Source organism: Labeo rohita, unplaced genomic scaffold, assembly GCF_022985175.1.
Source record: "Labeo rohita strain BAU-BD-2019 unplaced genomic scaffold, IGBB_LRoh.1.0 scaffold_418, whole genome shotgun sequence".
Classification (NCBI taxonomy): domain Eukaryota; kingdom Metazoa; phylum Chordata; class Actinopteri; order Cypriniformes; family Cyprinidae; genus Labeo; species Labeo rohita.
In genome coordinates this window covers 18451-39525 of record NW_026129336.1, presented here as the reverse complement: position 1 = coordinate 39525, position 21075 = coordinate 18451, and the positions used below count along the sequence as shown (strand labels likewise).

General features: G+C 38.8%; 1 long non-coding RNA gene across 1 annotated transcript; it reads right to left on the bottom strand.

The window, feature by feature from the left end:
• Positions 1-16878: 16878 nt before the first annotated feature.
• On the bottom strand, positions 16879-19252 carry LOC127160662 (uncharacterized). The gene is made up of 3 exons (XR_007826812.1): positions 19109-19252; positions 18161-18262; positions 16879-17013 (listed from the first exon to the last, which is right to left on the bottom strand). It is a non-coding gene; the product is annotated as an uncharacterized LOC127160662 (long non-coding RNA).
• Positions 19253-21075: the final 1823 nt, after the last annotated feature.

Here is a 21075-nt window from a genome sequence, read left to right as displayed (position 1 = left end):
ATATAATCTGTGTATGATTAATGAATGTTCACTGCATGCATAACTTGCCCTCTTTTAATGTGAGAGGGCTATTTATTATTGTCATTTGGGCATGTTTTGCTGTCAGAGGAAGGATGCATTCCTTCAGCTGATCATAATATTCTAATGTCAGCCATTAGTCACCATCTGTGATCATGTAAATACAGCTGTCACCCGTGTCGTCCTCTGATGCAGTAAGTTTTCTAAGACAGCCAATTGAAATACTATTAAATGCTCAAAACTACACAAAACACCAGTCTCCCCAATGGTGACTTCAAATGTTGCTTCCTCTTTCATATAGTGATTTTACTAATTAACATCAGTTCTGTCATGACAACTCTCAGAGAGATTGGCATGGTAATGTACATGACAATGCCATGTACATGTTAATGTGTTTGGTCTTGGTGGAATAGATCTGCTACGTTTCTGCTGCAGCAGAGCAAGTACCGAGACTTGCTACTGCCAATACATTAACAACATGCTGCTGTGAGCATGTAAGAAATACAGCTGCTGTACATATAACATACAAGGGTAACACTTTATAATAATGTTCAGTTGAAACATGACTATGTGTTTATAAATTATTAATAAGTGTTAAGTTGAAAAGCACAAAAATGCAATTATTCTAAATCTTTTTTTTTTTAATAATATGTGATTTGAATGATAATAAATGATTTGCTGTCAAGTGAATAAACGTGTAAACCCTTTCTCTCATCAGCACAGACTTGTGTTCTGTGTGGAGTGTGTGGGATCTAGTGATGATTGTGAACCAGTTTTACCCTCCAATGAGGATCACATCGGGTGCACAGCGCTGAAATACTCCATGTGTTTACCATCTTTACACTCACCAGTCAGCCCTTACATTGCAGTACACACAACAAATATTCAAAACCTGTAGTGTGAACGCATGAATAAATCATTTACAAATCTTTCTGCATCCCCTAACCTAAAGTGTAAACTATTCATCAGTTGTAAATGTTTTACAAACCTGCCGGTTACAGGTTGTGTGGGTATACACACTGGTGGGGAAAGATCTACGAATGATGAGTAAAACATTTACAACTGATGAATTGACATTCAGACAAATCAACAAGAGCTGGAAGATCAGAAACACCTACAATAAAATCATCAGTCGAATCCAGCCGATCTACAACACACAAACTCCAATGGTGTTTTTCTTCAGGTTTGGCTCTGTGTCTTCATCCAAGTCTCAGCTGATGAACAATCTGATCAATGAGAAACACGACACGTTCTTCCACAGGAACTGCCCAGGCAGCAGCAGAACCAGAGTCCTGATGGATGGAGTGGTGGAGATCGCCTGGTTCTGTCCATCTGGATCACATAATGATAAATTCACTGAGTGTGTTGTGTTCTGTAATCTACACGGTGATGCAGCAGACCATGAGAAACAGCTGCAGATCTTCACTGAAATGAGCTCAGTCAATGTTGTTCTTCTACCACGACTGGACAGGAATGACAGACATGCAGCAATAATCCAAAACCTGTACAGGAACAGAAAGCCACTCATTTGTCTTTTTAGTGAGGATGAATCTACTGTAATGAAGATAAGGAAAGGGAAATTCAAGATGGGTCTGAAAGACAGGAATCAGTCAGATGTATCTGAAGAACTCAGAAGAGCCATAAATGATTGTCTCTCAGAATCATCCTCCACTTTCAGAGTTGAAGATGTGTCCAAACGCTCAGACATCAGAGTAGATGAGGAAGATGATGATGACTGCAGTAGAGGAAGAGCAGCAGCACAGCAGATGATGAGTTTACTGGAGAACAAAGATCTGACAGAAATCAAGGAATCATTTCTGCCTCATCAGGGGAAACTGTGGCATCAGTGGAGTCAGAAGAACAAAGAACTACATCGACCTCGAGCAGATGAGACAGAAATGGAAATAAGTAGAAAACAAATGGAAATGAACAAAATCCCTCAACAACAGCATGAATCTGACATCAGTGTGTTTATGAAGCTTTTTATTAATGAAATGAACTCACATGGTGAACATGAGAAGTTTTTTTTCCTCAACTTTTTCTGGATGAATATACATCAGCTTATATGTCTGTTCTACATCACACATATGATGTAAAGTGGTCAGTCTTGAAACTGAAAGAGTATCATTACAAATCTGAACAGCTGAACAAGCAGAACTTGAGAAAATATCTGAGGATCTTCAAGCTACATCTTTTGGTGTGGAGCACATCATGAGGGAGATCGGTCAGATCTATGAATCATGTTCATCTGTGAGGAAGAACAAGGAAGACCTGCAGATTGACTTCTCTTCTCTCCCGAGTCTCGCAGCAGAGATGATGATCTGTGGATTTCCACTGAAGCTGATGGATGGAGACGCTGCTCATGTTCCTGTGATCTGGATCTCTGCTGTTCTAGATCAACTCATCCACAAACTGGGAGACCAGAGAGTCTTTGTGCTGTCAGTTTTAGGGATTCGAGGCTCTGGGAAATCCACCATGCTGAATGCCATGTTTGGACTCCAGTTTGCCGTCAGTGATGGCAGAACAACCAGAGGAGCTTTCATGCAGCTGATCAGAGTCTCAGACGAGATAAAAACACAGATGAACTTTGACTATATTCTGGTTGTTGATACTGAGGGTCTTTATGCTCCAAAACTGGCTGGAAGATCAACAAGACATCATGACAATGAATTGGCCACATTTGTTGTTGGTCTGGGAAATCTGACCTTGATCAGCATCTTTGGAGAAAACCCATCTGAGATGCAGGACATTCTTCAGTTTGTTGTTCAGGCCTTCATGAGGATGAAGAAGGTCAGACTGAATCCCAGCTGTGTGTTTGTTCATCAGAACATTTCAGACGTCACAGCTGGAGAGAAAAACATGGAGAGAAGGAGACGACTGCAGGAGACACTGGATGAGACGACAAAACTCGCTGCTGAAGAGGAAGACTGTGATGCAGAATGTTTCAGTGATGTCATTAGATTTGATGCTCAGAATGATGTGAAGTTTATTCCTCAGTTCTGGGAGGGAAACCCACCAATGGCACCACCAAACCCAAACTACTGTGAGAACATTCAAGAACTGAAGGAAACTATTCTGTCTCATGCTTCAAAATCACATGGAATGATGCTGAAAGACTTCAAAGATCTTTTTAAAGATCTCTGGGAGGCTTTACTGAATAGACAATTTATCTTCAGCTTGGATGGTCCTGGAGTCTTCACAGAGCCATGATGAAAACTGAGAACAAACTACACAACAAAATAGAAAATGGAGCAATTCATGAGGTTGAGGAAACTGATCTTCACAGAGAACTGAAGAAGACAAGTGAAGAAGTGAAAAAATCTATGGCAAATTTCTTTGAAAAAGACAGAGATGCAGATATACTGACTCAATGGAAAACATCATTTGACATCAAAATCAAAGAGCTTCAGGAAAACATTGTGAGAAAAAACAAAGAGGAAATTAAATGAGATTCTTCAGCAGCGACACCTGAAGAATAAGACTGATGATCTGAGGAAATATCATGAAGACACTCTCTATGAAAAGAGCAAAGAACTCGCCTTACAACTCAAAGACAAAGCAAATGATGAAGAAACACTGAAGAAAGAGTTTGATTTGTTTTGGGAACAGAGTGTGAAGATGATTATCAGAGACACTCCTGTAATCAGAGACATTGACATAATGAGAGATGTGAGAGAGATCCTCAGAGACGTCTATTATAGTGCTCCTGTAGATCACTGGAAGGAGAGCATTGAATACAATAATATTTTCACTGTACAGAGTTTTTCACATTATGTGAAGGCAAAGAGAAGCACAGGAATTAATGCATATATTAAAAATGCCATTGCAAGAGCTAAAGAAACGTTAAGTTATTTTCTGTCTAATGAGGATGAAGCAGATGTTGTTCTGCAGACAGACAAAGAGATTCAGTCATTCAACATTTCATTGATTGGCTACAACATCAGCTGCATTCAACAACCCATACGTTACATCAGAGCAAGAGTAATAGATCATCAGGACGGATCACTAGTGAAATATGTGTTCAAGATTGAATTCTTCATGGATTTGGTTCTTTCCATCTGTAAAAGAGCAAACAGGATGATCACTGAACAACACAGACTGTTCAGAGAAGACAATGATCCTGTAATACATGTTGAGAAAAAGACAGAAGAGTACTATAGTATTTTCCAGAAATACTGTCATGGAGCAACACCAGCTGCTGTTTTTGGCAGAAACTGAAAGGGCCCATTGAGCAGAGAGTCTACAAGACCTCAATGGAGTCAAACATGGTGATGTTGATGATTTCAACCTCCTAGAAGAAGTGATAAAGAAAGAACTTACTGCTATAATGTGTGACATCAGCAGCAGATTCAACACACATACAAAGCTGGACTATAAGTTTAGACCAGATGAGCTTCTGATTGATCACTTGTGTCAGTGCTGTTGGGTTCAGTGTCCGTTCTGTAAATCAATCTGCACCAACACCACAGAAAACCATCATGGAGATCACAGTGTTCCTTTCCACAGAGTGGCTGGAATTAATGACATATCTTACAATTCAACATATAAACTCTGTACTGATATTTGCACAGATTTAGTGGCAAATAATCTTAATGTTAATACACAAGATGGAAGATGTGTTTGGAAGAAAATCAAAATAGAAGGGCTTCAAAATGCCATCTGGAGCATCACGCCTGGCCTCTCTAATCTAACCTATTGGAAGTGGTTTGTGTGCAAATTCCAGCAAGATCTGGAAAAATACTACAGGAAAACATTTGAGGGGAGCGGTGAGATTCCATATGAATGGAGAACACACACAAAACAGGATGCAATTGAGAGTTTGGATCAATACATCTAATGTAGAAGATGAAGGAGGAGACTCTTGTGTCTCCTCTCAGGTTCAGATCACAGTCAGAAATGAGTTTCATTGAGACTCTGAGCTCATCTACACTTCAGAAAATCAGAGCTTCATCAAATATAAAATGAGGATTTAAGACAAGATTCATATCCTTAAGACATGCATGATGGGTAAATCTTAAAATGTTTGATGTATATGACAGTTTATTACTGATCAAACGACTTAATCTCTATTATGAACCAAAAAAAGATAAGGATATTAATGATAAAGCCTGTTGATGAAATATTGCATGTGTAAATTTAGAAATGACCTTTAAATATGTTTAAAGCCATGTAATTAACCAACTAATAACTCAAAATCATCTTCTGTGAATATGCAATCAATAAATTATCAATAAATGAAAATATTAATGACTCAACAGGAAATATTAATGCATATTTTATTTCTGGGGCTTTACCAGCAAACCTCAGCAAACATATCTGGAGCTAAAGCTTCTGCTCATTTCATACTGATTGTCTGATTTTACTCCATGAATCTGACGGTGATATCTAGTCTCTTCTGTCCTGTTCAGCTCACTTGTAGATCCGGGCCCGTATTCACAAAACATGTTCCCTTTCGAGGAACTCAAACTGCGTCCTCTAGGGGGCGCTATGGGGAATGCCGTCTGCGTGACCCGTGTCTGAAGTCTACATACAAAAACATCAACAGAGTTGGCCGGCGACAGCCTATGACGCCACTTCGGGCGCGACTCGTCGCTGCCGGCGCGTCACTACCAGTGCGACCATAGTATAAAAGGACAGAACAGGGTAGAACAGGACGGTCTCTTCTTCGTCTTCACTGACCTTTTGTCTGTAACCAAAAGCTTAAATTGAGTGCATGTTTCTCACCAAATGTTTTATTACGGCTCGCGTGTGACGATGCGTGGTAAGGAGCAAGCTCTCTTTGCTCCCGTGGAGTTTATTGCGTTCTTTACCCGCACCTTTCATACGGTCTTTATATGGTGAGGACTAAGCGAATATCAGCTCTCGAGGGAGTTGAATGAAATCATCGCATTTATTGCTTGTTGCCAGAGGCAGACACGCTCTCATACCCGTTTACACAGGGCTCGCGGGCTGTGTGTGCAGTAGCCAGCTGCGCTTTCAGCTCTTGAGGGAGTTGAATGCGATCGTCGCATTCAGTGCTTATTTCTTGTGATGGACTGGCATGCTCGCGTAGCCACTTGCACGAAGTTTGATTACTTTCTGTTGTTTAAAGTGATAAAATATAGCTTTTTCCCCACCAGATTTCTGTTATTATCCATCAAACCAATCCGATCGCTTGCTTTTAATCTATAACCGCGAGTGCAACGCCGCGCTGTGCGTTAGCATTCCGTTTGCCGGTTTGCCTGCCATTTGCGTTCCCACTCACATCTCTATTCACGTCTACTACCGCTTTCCTTTTTTCCCTCGCTCTCGTTGATCGCTCGTTTTTATTCTACAACCGCGAGTGCAGCGTGTTTGTAGTGTGTTAGCCGGTTAGCTTGCCATTCACTTTTACTTTTTCTCTACGCCTTTTTCTACACAAGTTCATCAGACAACAGTGGTGAGTTGAAATCGTTCTACAACTACGGTGAGTAATGGCTTCTTCTCCTTTCCTGGTAACCTGCATCACCTGTCATATGTATAGTTTATCAATCTCTGTCGGCAGCGAGGGATTCACATGTGATAAATGCAGGGAAATAGTTAGGCTGACAGAGAAGATTTCAGAACTAGAGACACGCATCCAAACTTTAATCGAGGATAGTAAGAATGTGAGGGCATTAGATACGGCTTTGGATGCGACTAGATCAGGAAGTCCCGTACATTGTTCGGTTCCGGTAACTTCGCCTTTGCAGCAGGGCAACTGGGTGACTGTGAGGCGGCATAGTCACGGGTCAAAACACCGCTCTTCCGTTCCGATCAGAACATCAAACAGGTTCTCCCCACTCAGTGACGCACCCACTGAGAAACCTGATCAAAGTGCTCTAGTTATTGGCGATTCTATTGTACGGAACGTGAAAATAGAGACACCAGCCACCATAGTCCAATGTTTACCGGGAGCCAGAGCGCCTGACATCTTGGCAAATTTAAAAGTGCTGGCTAATGCTAAACGTAAATTCAGTAAGATCGTTATTCACGTCGGCACAAATGATGTTCGACTTCGCCAGTCGGAGATCACTAAAAATAATGTTAAAGAGGTGTGTGAACTTGCGAGTACGCTGTCAGACACTGTAATTTGCTCTGGCCCCCTCCCTGCGTATCGTGGTGACGAGATACATAGCAGACTGTCCTCACTAAATGGCTGGATGTCTAAGTGGTGCCCGCAGAGAAACATAGGTTTCATAGACAATTGGACAAGTTTTTGGGGCAGACCTGACCTGTTGAAAAGAGATGGTCTTCATCCCTCCAGGGGTGGTGCTGCTCTTCTCTCTAGTAATATGGCATATAGTCTTAGAGTTTGCACTTGACTAACTGGGGCCCAGGTCAGGAAGCAGACAGACTGGCTAATCCGACCGTCTGCTAGCCGCCTCACGTCACCAAAACCAGTTAATTCTCAGCACATAGAGACCCTTACACCTAGATATCATGCTATAGAGACTGTGTCTGTTCCCCCGAGCTAGACAATACAAAAGACGTCCAAACCAATTTAAGAGTAACAATCTAATCAACGTTCAACAAATAAAAAACTTGCATAATACAGAGAAACAAATGATAAAACTTGGCCTTTTGAATATCAGGTCCCTCTCTATAAAAGCGCTTTTTGTAAATGATATGATCATTGATCATAACCTAGATGTGCTATGTTTGACAGAAACCTGGCTAAAATCAGATGATTACATTATCTTAAACGAGTCTACTCCTCATGATTACTGTTATAAACATGAGCCACGTCTAAAAGGTAAAGGGGGAGGTGTTTCTACAATTTATAGCAATATTTTTTTGTGTTTCACAGAGAGCGGATTTCAAGTATAACTCATTTGAAGTAATGGTGCTTCATATAACATTATCCAGAGAAACAAGTGTTAATGATAAATCCCCTATGACGTTTGTACTTGCTACTGTATACAGGCCACCAGGGCACCATACAGATTTTCTTCAAGAATTTGCTGATTTTATATCTGAGCTGGTGTTGGCTACAGATAAGGTCTTAATAGTAGGTGACTTTAACATCCATGTTGATATTGAAAATGATGCGCTGGCAGCTGCATTTACAGACATTCTAAATTCTATTGGAGTTAGACAACACGTGTCAGGTCCCACTCATTGTCGAAATCATACTCTAGACTTAATACTGTCACATGGAATTGATGTCAATGCCGTTGAGATTCTGCAGCAAAGTGATGATATCTCTGATCATTATCTAGTCTCGTGTATTCTCCAGATGACTAAAACTGTAAATTCAACTCCTTATTACAAGTATGGTAGAACCATCACTTCTACTACAAAAGATTGCTTTCTAAGTAATCTTCCTGACTTATCTGAATTCCTCAGCATGTCCAATAGCTCAGAAAAACTTGATGATGTAACAGAAACTATTGACTCTCTCTTTTCCAGGACTCTAGATACGGTCGCTCCTCTGCACCTAAGGAAGATTAAGGAAAATAGTCCGACCCCGTGGTATAACGAGCACACTCGCGCCCTAAAGAGAGCAGCCCGGAAAATGGAGCGCAGCTGGAGGAAAACAAAATTAGAGGTTTTTCGTACTGCTTGGCGGGAATGTACCCTATCGTACAGAAAAGCGTTAAAATCGGCCAGATCTGATTACTTTTCGACTCTTTTAGAAGAAAACAAACATAACCCTAGGTATTTATTCAATACAGTGGCTAAGTTAACAAAAAATAAAGAACCAACAGGCACTGACTATGCCCATCAGCATAGCAGTAATGACTTTATGAACTACTTTACTTCTAAGATCGATACAATTAGAGACAAAATTGTCACTATGCAGCCGTCAATTACAGTGTCGCATCAGACCCCAACGAATTAACTAATTACAGACCTATCTCGAATCTCCCATTTCTGTCAAAGATATTAGAAAAGGTTGTATCCTCACAGTTATCTTCCTTCCTACAGAAATATGATATCTGTGAGGATTTTCAGTCAGGTTTTAGACCGTACCATAGTACTGAGACTGCTCTTATTAGAGTTACAAATGATCTACTCTTGTCATCCGATCGTGGTTGTATCTCTCTGTTAGTGCTACTGGATCTTAGTGCTGCGTTTGATACTGTTGACCACAACATTCTCTTGAATAGACTTGAGAGTTATGTTGGCATTAGTGGTAGTGCATTGGCATGGTTCAAATCGTATCTATCTGACCGCCATCAATTCGTGGCAGTAAATGAAGAGGTATCATATCGATCTCAAGTGCAGTATGGAGTACCACAAGGCTCAGTACTAGGGCCGTTACTCTTTACGCTTTACATGTTACCCTTGGGTGATATCATCAGGAAATATGGTGTTAGCTTTCACTGCTATGCTGATGATACTCAGCTCTATATTTCTTCGCGGCCTGGCGAAACGTACCAATTTGAAAAACTAATGGATTGTGTAGTTGAGTTAAAAAATGGATGACAAGTAATTTCTTACTGCTAAATTCTGAAAAAACAGAGGTGTTAGTTATTGGGCCTAAAACCTCAGCGTGTAATAACCTACAACACTGTCTAATACTTGATGGCTGTTCTGTCAATTCTTCGTCATCAGTTAGGAACCTAGGTGTGCTGTTTGATGGTAATCTTTCCTTTGAAAACCACATCTCTAGTATTTGCAAAACTGCATTTTTCCATCTCAAAAATATATCTAAACTACGACCTATGCTATCAATGTCAAATGCTGAAACATTAATTCATGCGTTTATGACCTCACGGTTAGATTATTGTAATGCTTTATTGGGTGGTTGTTCTGCTCGCTTAATAAACAAACTCCAGCTGGTCCAAAATGCAGCAGCTAGAGTTCTTACTAGAACCAAAAAGTATGATCATATTAGCCCGGTTCTGTCTACACTGCACTGGCTCCCTATTAAACATCGTATAGATTTTAAAATCTTGCTAATTACTTATAAAGCCCTGAATGGTTTAGCTCCCCAGTACCTGAGTGAGCTCTTATCGCATTATAGTCCCTCACGTCTGCTGCGTTCTCAAAACTCTGGCAATTTGATAATACCGAGAATATCAAAATCAACCGCGGGCGGCAGATCTTTTTCTTATCTAGCGCCCAAACTCTGGAACAATCTACCCCACAGTGTTCGGGACGCAGACACACTCTGTCAGTTTAAATCTAGATTAAAGACCCATCTCTTTAACCTTGCTTACACATAACAAATCCACATTCTTATAATTCAAATCCGTTAAAGGATTGTTAGGCTGCACTAATTAGGTCAACCGGAACCGGGAACACTTCCCATAACACCCGATGTACTCGGTGCATCGTCAGAAGAATGGCATCTACGCTAATATTAGTCTGTTTCTCTCCTATTTCAGAGGTCACATTAACCACCAGATCCAGTCCGTATCCAGATCAGATGGTCACTGCAGTCCCCCGGATCCAGTCCGAACCCAGCCCAGACGGTGGATCAGCATCTAGAGACGACCTCTACAGCCCTGAATGTCAGCGGAGACCACATCGACTAGATGAGCCCCAGAGACGGATCCACATTAAAGACCACATCACCTAGACGGCTGTCGGCACAAGACCACGGGAACTTTGGCCAGAGGAGAACTGGTCCCCGACTGAGCCTGGTTTCTCCCAAGGTTTTTTTCTCCATTTGTCACCGATGGAGTTTTGGTTCCTTGCCGCTGTCGCCTCTGGCTTGCTTAGTTGGGGACACTTTCTCTTAACACAATATTGCATTTTATTTTATTGTTTTTGATTAACTACCTTTACCTATAATGTGAGTGTTTAATGTTGCCTTTGGCATTGTTGATGTACTGTTTCCTATTTAATACTGTACAGCCGCCTTGCCACAATTCTGTATTGTTAAAGGCGGTATATAAATAAAGGTGACTTGACTTGACTTAATGTAGAAACATGTATTGACTGTCAGTCTGCTTTGTAGAGGTCGTCTCTAGGTGCAGATCCACTGTCTGATCTGAGTACATCAGGTGTTATGGGAAGTGTTTCCGGTTCCGGTTGACCTAATTAATGCAGCCTAACAATCCTTTAATGGATTTGACTTATAGGAATATGTTAATGTGTTATGTGTAAGAGAGGTTAAAGAGATGGGTCTTTAATCTAGATTTAAACTGACAGAGTGTGTCTGCGTCCCGAACATTGTAGGGTAGATTGTTCCAGAGTTTGGGCCCTAGATAAGTCAAGTCAAGTCAAGTCACCTTTATTTATATACCGCCTTTAACAATACAGAATTGTGACAAGGCGGCTGTACAGTATTAAATAGGAAACAGTACATCAACAATGCCAAAGGCAACATTAAACACTCACATTATAGGTAAAGGTAGTTAATCAAAAACAATAAAATAAAATGCAATATTGTGTTAAGAGAAAGTGTCCCCAACTAAGCAAGCCAGAGGCGACAGCGGCAAGGAACCAAAACTCCATCGGTGACAAATGGAGAAAAAAACCTTGGGAGAAACCAGGCTCAGTCGGGGGGGCCAGTTCTCCTCTGGCCAAAAGTTCCCGTGGTCCTGTGCCGACAGCCGTCTAGGTGATGTGGTCTTCACTGTGGATCCGTCTCTGGGGCTCATCTAGTTGATGTAGACTCCGCTGACATTCAGGGCGGTAGAGGTCGTCTCTAGGTGCCGATCCACCATGTGGGCTGGGTTCGGACTGGATCCGGGGGACTGCAGTGACCATCTGATCTGGATACGGACTGGATCTGGTGGTTGATGTGACCTCGGAATAAGAGAGAAACAGACTAATATTAGCGTAGATGCCATTCTTCTGACGATGCACTGAGTACATCAGGTGTTATGGGAAGTGTTCCCGGTTCCGGAAAGACCTAATTAGTGCAGCCTAACAATCCTTTAACGGATTTGAATTATAAGAATATGTTAATTAGTTATTAGTGTAAGCAAGGTTAAAGAGATGTGTCTTTAATCTAGATTTAAACTGACAGAGTGTGTCTGTGTCCCGAACATTGTAGGGTAGATTGTTCCAGAGTTTGGGTGCTAGATAAGAAAATGATCTGCCGCCCGCAGTTGATTTTGATATTCTCGGTATTATCAAATTACCAGAGTCTTGAGAACGCAGCGGACGTGAGGGACTATAATGCGATAAGAGCTCGCTCAGGTACTGAGGAGCTAAACCATTACAGTTAAGAGTGATCTGTTATCATAGATGAACAGCCTTCGGGGTAATGCGAGTTACGTAATCAGATTTTTTTTTTTTATAACTAGTATTAAAGTAAGGCATTACTTTCTAATTTAGAAGGAAAAATCTGAGAAACTTTTTCAAATAAGTAATGTCAGTTGTTCCCCATGTCTTGACTGACAGCTCTTGTGTTTCTCGTCATTTATTTATTTAATCCCTTTTTATTAGGCAATGTCTTTCCTACTGACCTTTGATGATCCAATTAAAGCATACTAAGCTAAAATGACACTTTGTGTTTTATTTTGTTATTGCTGAATAGTGTTGAACTTTATCCTGCATCATATTCCTCAACCAATTTGTTTGAGTGGCGCCCTCTACTGTACAGACATGAATTTACATTCCCTTCAGCCTGAGGCGTATTCATTTCACTTTTGTTGTGAAAAGGGCTTTTACATTTGTAAAAGAATAACTTTTTTATATTAAGACAAACAAGCAGGCCCAGCCCAGATTTAAAAAGCAACTCAAATGTAGCATTAGTTACTTTTTTAGGGAGTAACGCAATATTGTAATGCATTACTTTTAAAAGTAACTTTCCCCAGCACTGGAGGCGACTAAGTAACGTCCATATGGCATAAATATACCGTTATGAGATTCGACAGAGATTCTAGTTAGCAGACAGCATGTGTTCATTTAAGCAGAAACAACAACTAATTAAATCAAGGATTACGTCTTGTGATTATAATGATGTTTTGTATGTTGGTTCAGGGTTTGTGTCTTCTCTTCATGGTGATTGGGTCATCTGTCTTTAGAAGTCAGATCCAGACTGGAGCTTCTGTAATCTCTAGTTTCCTCAGGATGGGTGAAAAGCAAATGGAGAATAATTAGTGTAGCTGCTGTTCAAGCAAAGGATAATTATGTAACCCATGTGATCTGAAATAACTGGAGAACAGCCAGCAGACCTGTTTTCCACTAAATGAGCTCATTGAAGACCAATATGTTTATATTGATGATTAAATATATGTTCATCATTTTAAAGCAGGTATGAATCAATATATTACAATTATTAATAAACAATAGTAGCACAGTGTATTGTGTATTGTTAAACTAATAGATTATGATGCATAACAGTGAAGATTATTTACAATTTGTGAACATTATGTGCAATGCTGTACTGTCAAGGTACTGTTTCTTGCACTATATCACTTCAAACAGAATACTGTTGTTGCATTAAAGGTCTATACTGCTCCCATCATAATATACTGTCTATATTAATCATAACTATACAATTATGCAGCGGCTATTTACAATAAGTGCAAACAGCTATAGACTCTGCATTTTCTGCTATTTATACTACATATTGCAAATAGTGCTAATTATCTGCACCCCAGCACTGCAGTACACTTATAAAAAAGCATTCAATAATGATGTATTGAGTCTAAACTATACTTTTAATTCAAATTATTAAATGGATGCCACCTTATTGGGACAATAAAGTCCTCCCTTTATTTACATTATTTTGAACTTTTCAATCATTTCCTGTATTTTTATTGAAAAATAAATGCCTTTCTAATGTGATATGAGATTTGAAAAAGGAGAAAAAAAAGTTCAGCAATAGGCGGATTCGACCTCGGCTTGATCGCGTCAAAAAGACAAATAACTGTTGCTGCACTACTGATCATATTATTTATTGTCGTTTTCCCAACTAGTTTATTACTCACTGTTTTTAGGTGTTTTTTAGAGCATCTAACCCCATTTGGTTGTTGTGCACTACTGTGTGCATACAATGACAATAATGATTCTTATTCACTTAATTTGTGAAACTAATCCTCTCAACTCACATTTTCTAATGAGGTTTACCAAAAGGGAAACCAGTATATGGTGTCTGGTTTAACCACCAGACGTCACCATTATTTCGCAGAAAAGCATAGTGGTTCAACTTTATGAAGATGAAGTGAGAAAAAAACCATTGACTGAAGACTGTTGACAAACATGTTCTTTCGTGTTTTGGTGGTGGGTATTATTATTATTACAGATGAGCATTAAATTAATTAAATGGAAGGTCAAAGTATAAATTAATTTGTTATTATATATTTTCTATTTACTATTTGTTAATATTATTTGTTCTCTTCCTTCTCAGTGCGTCCCTGCTCAGATTTATTATGGCTGTGTTTAACAATGATAAAGCCTCTTTGTTATGTGAAGAGGTTTAATAAAACAGGTTGATGTGAATCACATGATGCTCTGAGCGCACGGTCCATCACTACCGTCACAAACTGAACTGAGGTGAGACAGATGTAGAACTCAAGTACAGTTGTATGACAAGTGCATAACAAAACATAATACATGACAAAGTAACAAGGCAAACATGATTTTAATGTATCACTAACAATGATAAATTAATTGCTGTAGTTGTATGAGCTTGTCAGGAGTTCTGTGTGCCTGGTTTTTAAGTTTCTGACAACAGTGAGTACAATGACCGTGTCCGTACATCCTGCAACATCTGGACAAACCAGGGACTTATGTGAGGATCCTGTTTGTGGACTTCAGCTCAGCCTTCAACACCATCATTCCAACACTCCTTCAGACCAAACTAAACCAGCTCTCTGTTCCTAGCTCTATCTGTCAATGGATCGTCAGCTTTCTGACAGATAGGCAACAGCTGGTGAGACTGGGGAAATTGATGTCAAGCATGATGTTTTGTGCACCCCCCCCCAAACCCCTCCAAACCCACTTGGATGGGTGAAATGCAGAGCACAAATTCCAAGTATGGGTCACCTACTTGGCCACATGTCATGTCTTTTCCTTTCAATTTATTTTTCAAATTTTTGTCTATTTATATTTACATGTGTGTATTTTTTAAATTCTCACCTTATTTTTATTGTCTGTTGTTGTCTCTGTGTACTGGAAGCTTATGACACTAAAGCAAATCCCTTGTATGTGCAAACATACTTGGCATTCAAGCTCTTTCTGATTCTGATTCTGCAAGAATCAATAAATGAAGCTGAATGGTGGTCAGTAGACTGGGGAATTTAAGTTTTTGGTATCAAAGACTCAAGAAAAAGAAAATAGAAGTGTTACGATCACCAGCTGGAGTGCCCATGAACTCTATTAGAGGGCACTCTATCCCTTGCAATTGCTAATCAGCCCGGACTCCATTTCCCAGGTTTCCTGTGCTCAGGAACTCGTTGTCCGTTGACATCAGGGTTGGAATGGGGGAGATGCCATATCAACTTCATGCCATGGGAACAATGAGTCACATTTTTTTTTTTTATATACCTGAAATGCTGCATTTTTTTTTAAACATTTTTATTACTTTTTATTTTTGCACATAAAGTATTTTCATATCTTCATAAAATTACAGTTGAAACACTGATGTCACATGCACTGTTTTACGGATGTCCTTGCTGTTTCTGGGCCTGGGAAGTTTCAAGTCAAGTCACCTTTATTTATTAGCTATTTTAAAGTGCTATTTATTAGCACTTTTAACCATTCCGATTGTGTCAAAGCAGCTCTACAGTATTAAATAGGAAAAATAGTGTGTAATAATGCAGAAGGACAACAGTAAACACTCAGTTTTTAAAGTCAGTTCATCGTTGATTCAGTGATGTCATGATCCAGCTCAGATCAGTTTCAGTTGCTCTGCTGTCTAAGCAGGTCAGAAAGCTCTCGAATTTCTGGGTTTGGAACAACATGAGGGTGAATAATTAATGACAGAATTTTCAGTTTTGGGTGAACTATCTCTTTACGATTGATAAAAATGGCCAATTAGACTGTATCATTTTAAGTTCTTCATAACATGAATAGTGTAAGGATTGCTCAATAAAACTTGGAATGTAATTTTACTATACAACTAAGGTCTTAAACAGGATTAAATATTTATTGAGTTGTATATGGTATACATGTTTCACATGGTATTCACATGAACAATGTTCCAAAACCACACGTTTCCCATGTGCATGACACACGTTTAACATGTGATTTTCATGTTTTCACACATGAAATTTCACATGTGCAGAGTCTATGTGGCCACATAAGGGAGCAGATGTCAGTCACATCGTTGAAACCTAGAATTCATCTATTGCTGCAGTAAATGCGTCTTTTTCTTCTAGAATCTTTCTCCAAAGTTCATGATTTCTCTTGCTTCCATCTTAAAACACAATGTGTTTTAGTCTGTGTAGTGTAAGGCCTTGCTTCAAACCAATCAACTATTAATCAACAATTTATTACACACAACATTTACAAAACAAATTAATAATGTAAACTGTTTACATCAACTAAACCACTTTTATAACACTGCTGAAAAACAGCTGGTGTGGTTTTTAAAACTTAAAAAATGTTCCAGTCACACTTTGCTAACATGCTACAATTTTAAGTTGTACCCAGTAAATAAGTAAATAAATAAATAAAATTACAAATTATTACAAAAAAAGAATAATCACTGCTGCATGAACAGTCCTGTGAGAGATCATCATAAAATGCTGTACTACATAATCCAGCACTGCTTCAGTACAGACACACCAGTGGACATGTGCACTCTTCTGTCTTCTTTGTTTGGGCACAAGATGGCCATATTCATTCCTCACCCTGAACAAAGGACTTCCTTGATCTTTCTTCTCTTCTGTAAAACAAGAAATTCTCTACTTACTCTTAAAAAAAAAAATTCAGTTAATTCAAAATAAGACTCAGACCAGAGCATTTGATGAGTAAATGTCAATTAAAAAATGTACCTGGGAAGGGCTGATCATGGCAAGACTCACTGAGACTCAGTAACAGCTCTTTCAGTTTTTAGGAAGGTTTGTGAGGGTTCATAAAGGAGCTGTTGTTTAGATATTGTAGAGACCTGAAAAAGAAGGACAGCACAATCTGTGAGTAATCCTGTATGACATTTACATTATATTACATTACTATTACATTACATGTAACATCAAACTAGCATTTGAACTCATGGAAACAGATAAATTAGGAGGTGCAGAGAGACATCATGTAATGTTGGACAATGAGCTGACGGGGCCCATTTGAAGTAATTTATTAAGAAGTCAATGGACAATATCAAGTTTCTGACTGTGTGGGGCGTCTGACTGCTTTCCAAAAAGGGGCACAACTGATTTACAAATATTGTGATAGTGTCAAATGAGACTGTACAGGGACTGAGGCAATGAGCAGTACAGTAAACGCTGCAGGACTGTCTACAAGTACACTTGTACAATATCATAGAAGTGTTCAGCTGAATTATTGAATTATTAAGACTTTGATGTACTAATGGGGCATTTTTAAAACTTTTACCCAGTCCAATTACCCACACTTACAGTCTTGGCCACTTTATAGCACATGCATGCGACAGGAAGTGTGTGCACAAGACTGTCCCAGGTCTTAATGATGCCAAACTGCAGTGCCCTTAAAGCACACTAAATCCACACCATTTTGAACACTGCTCAGGAGGTTCAGTGTATCCCATCGCGCATCATGTTTTGGAATAAATTGTGAAATCTTGTGAGATGTCACGGAAACCTTTCCAATGTAAGTTAAAAAGAAATAATAATTATAATAATTAGATATTACAAATAATTTGGTGCAATAAAGTGTTGCATGTTTTATGCAAAGAGAAGAATATTTATTTTGTACATCATTTGCAACTGCTTGTTTATCACTTAATTAGAAGCACCACAAATTAAATTGACATCTGTTATAGGGAGATACTGAACAGACATTTAGAAGTGTATTTTAAAATGAAAAGTTGAAACTAAAAATAAATCTCTGTAAACACTCGCATTTTTACCACACTATAATGTGTCCAATCAGGTAATGAAAAGTTCAACACACACTTGTGGTTTTCATGTTCACTTCAACTCTTGGGCCAAAAACAGGAAATCCGTCATACAATTAGTCAAGGTGCAAAACTGCAAGTGTGAGTATTTGGACAGGGCAAAAGTTTAAGAAACAACATGTTATATATGTTATATATGCTGTACAAATTATAACAGCAGGAATGTTTGATAAAAGGGTAAAACGAACACAGACCTACCACTGCAAATGTCTCCCTCTGCAGCTTTCTGTCTTCTCTGTTTCTAAATGAAGACTCTCCACAAACAAGACTGGACTGACGGCTTCCTTTAGGTCTTTTCATCTAAAGAAAATACAATTATATAGAGAATGTTAATAATGATCTGTGAGCAAAATGTTTACTTTTTTTTTTTTACATTAAAGGGACAAGCATGGAATAGTAATTGTAGTGATTACTGTGGTATCTGTTGTAAAAGCACATCAAAACTAGCATTACAGTGGTAAAACTATAGTAAGTTTGGTGATTACTGTGCTATTACTATACATTTCATAGTCAAACTAAAGATATTGCAGTAAAAGCATAATAAGTGGTGTAGTTATTGTGCTTTTTTACTGAAACTGCCACAGCAAAACTACAGTTAGTGTGGCAAAAACATGGTAAGTGTCCTGTTTACTGTGTTTTAACTTCAAATATCAAAGTACAACTACAGTTACCGTGGTAAAAACATGGTAAATATCATGTTTACTGTTTTCACTTTAAATTTCACAGTGAAACTGTAGTTAATGTGGTAAAACATGGTAAGTGTCATGTTTTGTTTTATCTTCGTATATCACAGTTCAACTGCAGTTACTGGAGTAAAAACATGGTAAGTGTCATGTTTACTATGTTTTAACTTAAAATATCACAGTACAACTTACAACAACTGTTGTACGTGTTGTGGTTACCATGATTTTACTACAAATACAACTTACATCTTTGAACCTGATATAAATATAAAACTGATCAAAGGTCTATGACGTGACAGAGTTTAATCGCCTCAGTTAACAGGTGTGCTCGATTAGTTAAACGCAATGAAACGCAAAGACGGATATAATTACGCGAATAAACATACGGCGCTAATCTGATTAATAAAGAAGACAGGATACATTTTAAAACAAACATTAAGACAGTGTATTTACGACTACTCACCCAACCTGCAGCACACGTAAACTGATGGCAAATATCGCGATGTGTGCTGAATGAGACTTCCTGAACGTGATTTCATAGCGATCATCTCACGTCCTTCGCGTCTGTGTTCTGACGCCAAAAGTTTCCCATTGAAATCAATGAAGGTCCCAGTTCGTCGATATAGTGACGCCGAGGGGCGCCGTTGACGTCTTCATAGTGACGCTAGAGGCGCTTGACCGTCCTGCAGTTTTTGACGCCTCTGGAGTGAGAATAGATTGATTGTTTTGACACTGTTGCAGTTAATGCTTTAATGCTTAACACTTGTTGAAAAGGCTTAGTAGGTTTACCGGAGTTTATTATTTCTGTTCTTATTGGTAGATTGGGAGTCATATTGACAGCGTAGTTTAGACCCGCCCCCAAAGTTTGACGCAGCTGCTCATGTTCCGCTAAAATGTGATGAAGGGCTCGCGTGTGTTCAAGCCATAGATGAGTGTGCGTAACTTCAAAGTAAGTTTATTTCCGATATATATATATATATATATATATATATATATATATATATATATATATATATATATATATATATATATATGTGCACATGTTTTTTAAGCTTGTTTATATTCAAACATTCTGATGTTTAATGCATCGATATCGCCGTGAAGCTGATGCTAGCACTCTAAATGTACGCTGTCTCTGCACGTGCGATCTAACGTGCACAGCATAAGTGTGGTAACGAATAATACTTTGTATTTACTTTATGTATATGTAGGCAAGATGTAATATGTCCACCCAGCCTTAGGGGGGAGCTGTGGTTCATTGTTGTGTGAGCCTTCATTACAGGGGTGGAGCTGTTGTTTAGCCACAGCTCTGTTTTCTTATGAGAAGGTAGGAAGGGTTGCCCTGTTCTCTGTAAAATCGGCTATATTTGTTTACTTATATTAGCCATCCATCCCAGTTTAAGAAATATATTGTTGTTAAAGTATTCACTAACACATGTGTGTTTATTTTTGGTGAATGGTTTATTATTTGTGTTTTATCAATTCCATGTGGGCAATTGTATTGTGTTGAGCTTTATCTGAGTATTTTTGGGGTTTTATTCTTTGTAATCTGTATGCTTCTAACATTTATCTTTATTTGTAATATGTTGAAGTTTATTATCCTGTGTTTGAGTAAGTTTGTAACAGTGTGAAAAGTGTCCATTTAAGTGCAGCCACTACTATATCATTTCCTTTTAACAATTGGATGTATATTGGAATTATTTTGATGCTGCTTGTTAACTGACACAGCTCTGTTTTCTTATGAGAAGAATGTTACAGTTCTGGGGCGGATGTGAAGGAAGATGCTGTTTTTGCTGCAAAGTGACTGATGTGGAGAAAGATCCCAATAAACAAAGAAAGCTACTCCGCTTTGATGCAACGACAATATTGGTGTCCTCCTCATTCACTCCTTACATTAACACAACGCAGAGCCATTTGGGGGAGCACACCAACAAAGAAAGGGTTACATATATAATGTACAAATGTCAGCAAGCCGTATTTGTGTGGATTGATAAGATTATGTATGATTGAGAGGCAGCAAAGACGATGATCGCATGCCGTACTGGTCAATTATATATATATAGTAACGTGTCCACACGTGTTTGTACATTTGATCTGGGTGTTTCTTTGTCGTTTATTGCCGTGAATTGATTATTGTATTTCTGTTTTATTATAGAAAACCACACACACACCTTTGTAAACCCATACACATACAAACAGCAATGTGTATGCAGCTGGCTTGAAACTTTATTAAAAACCAGTGATTGGATTCATGGACTTTTGTGCATTCTTACCGATGCCCCGTGACGATCTCCACTAAATTAAACCAGTCCAAGAAAGCTACTTAACAACACTGAAACATTGTTAGCTTTTCCAAATAATCCATTAAACAAGCAGCGATTAGAGGAACGTGCATTAATTTTTTCAGTTCCATTCATTTTCGCGTTGTCT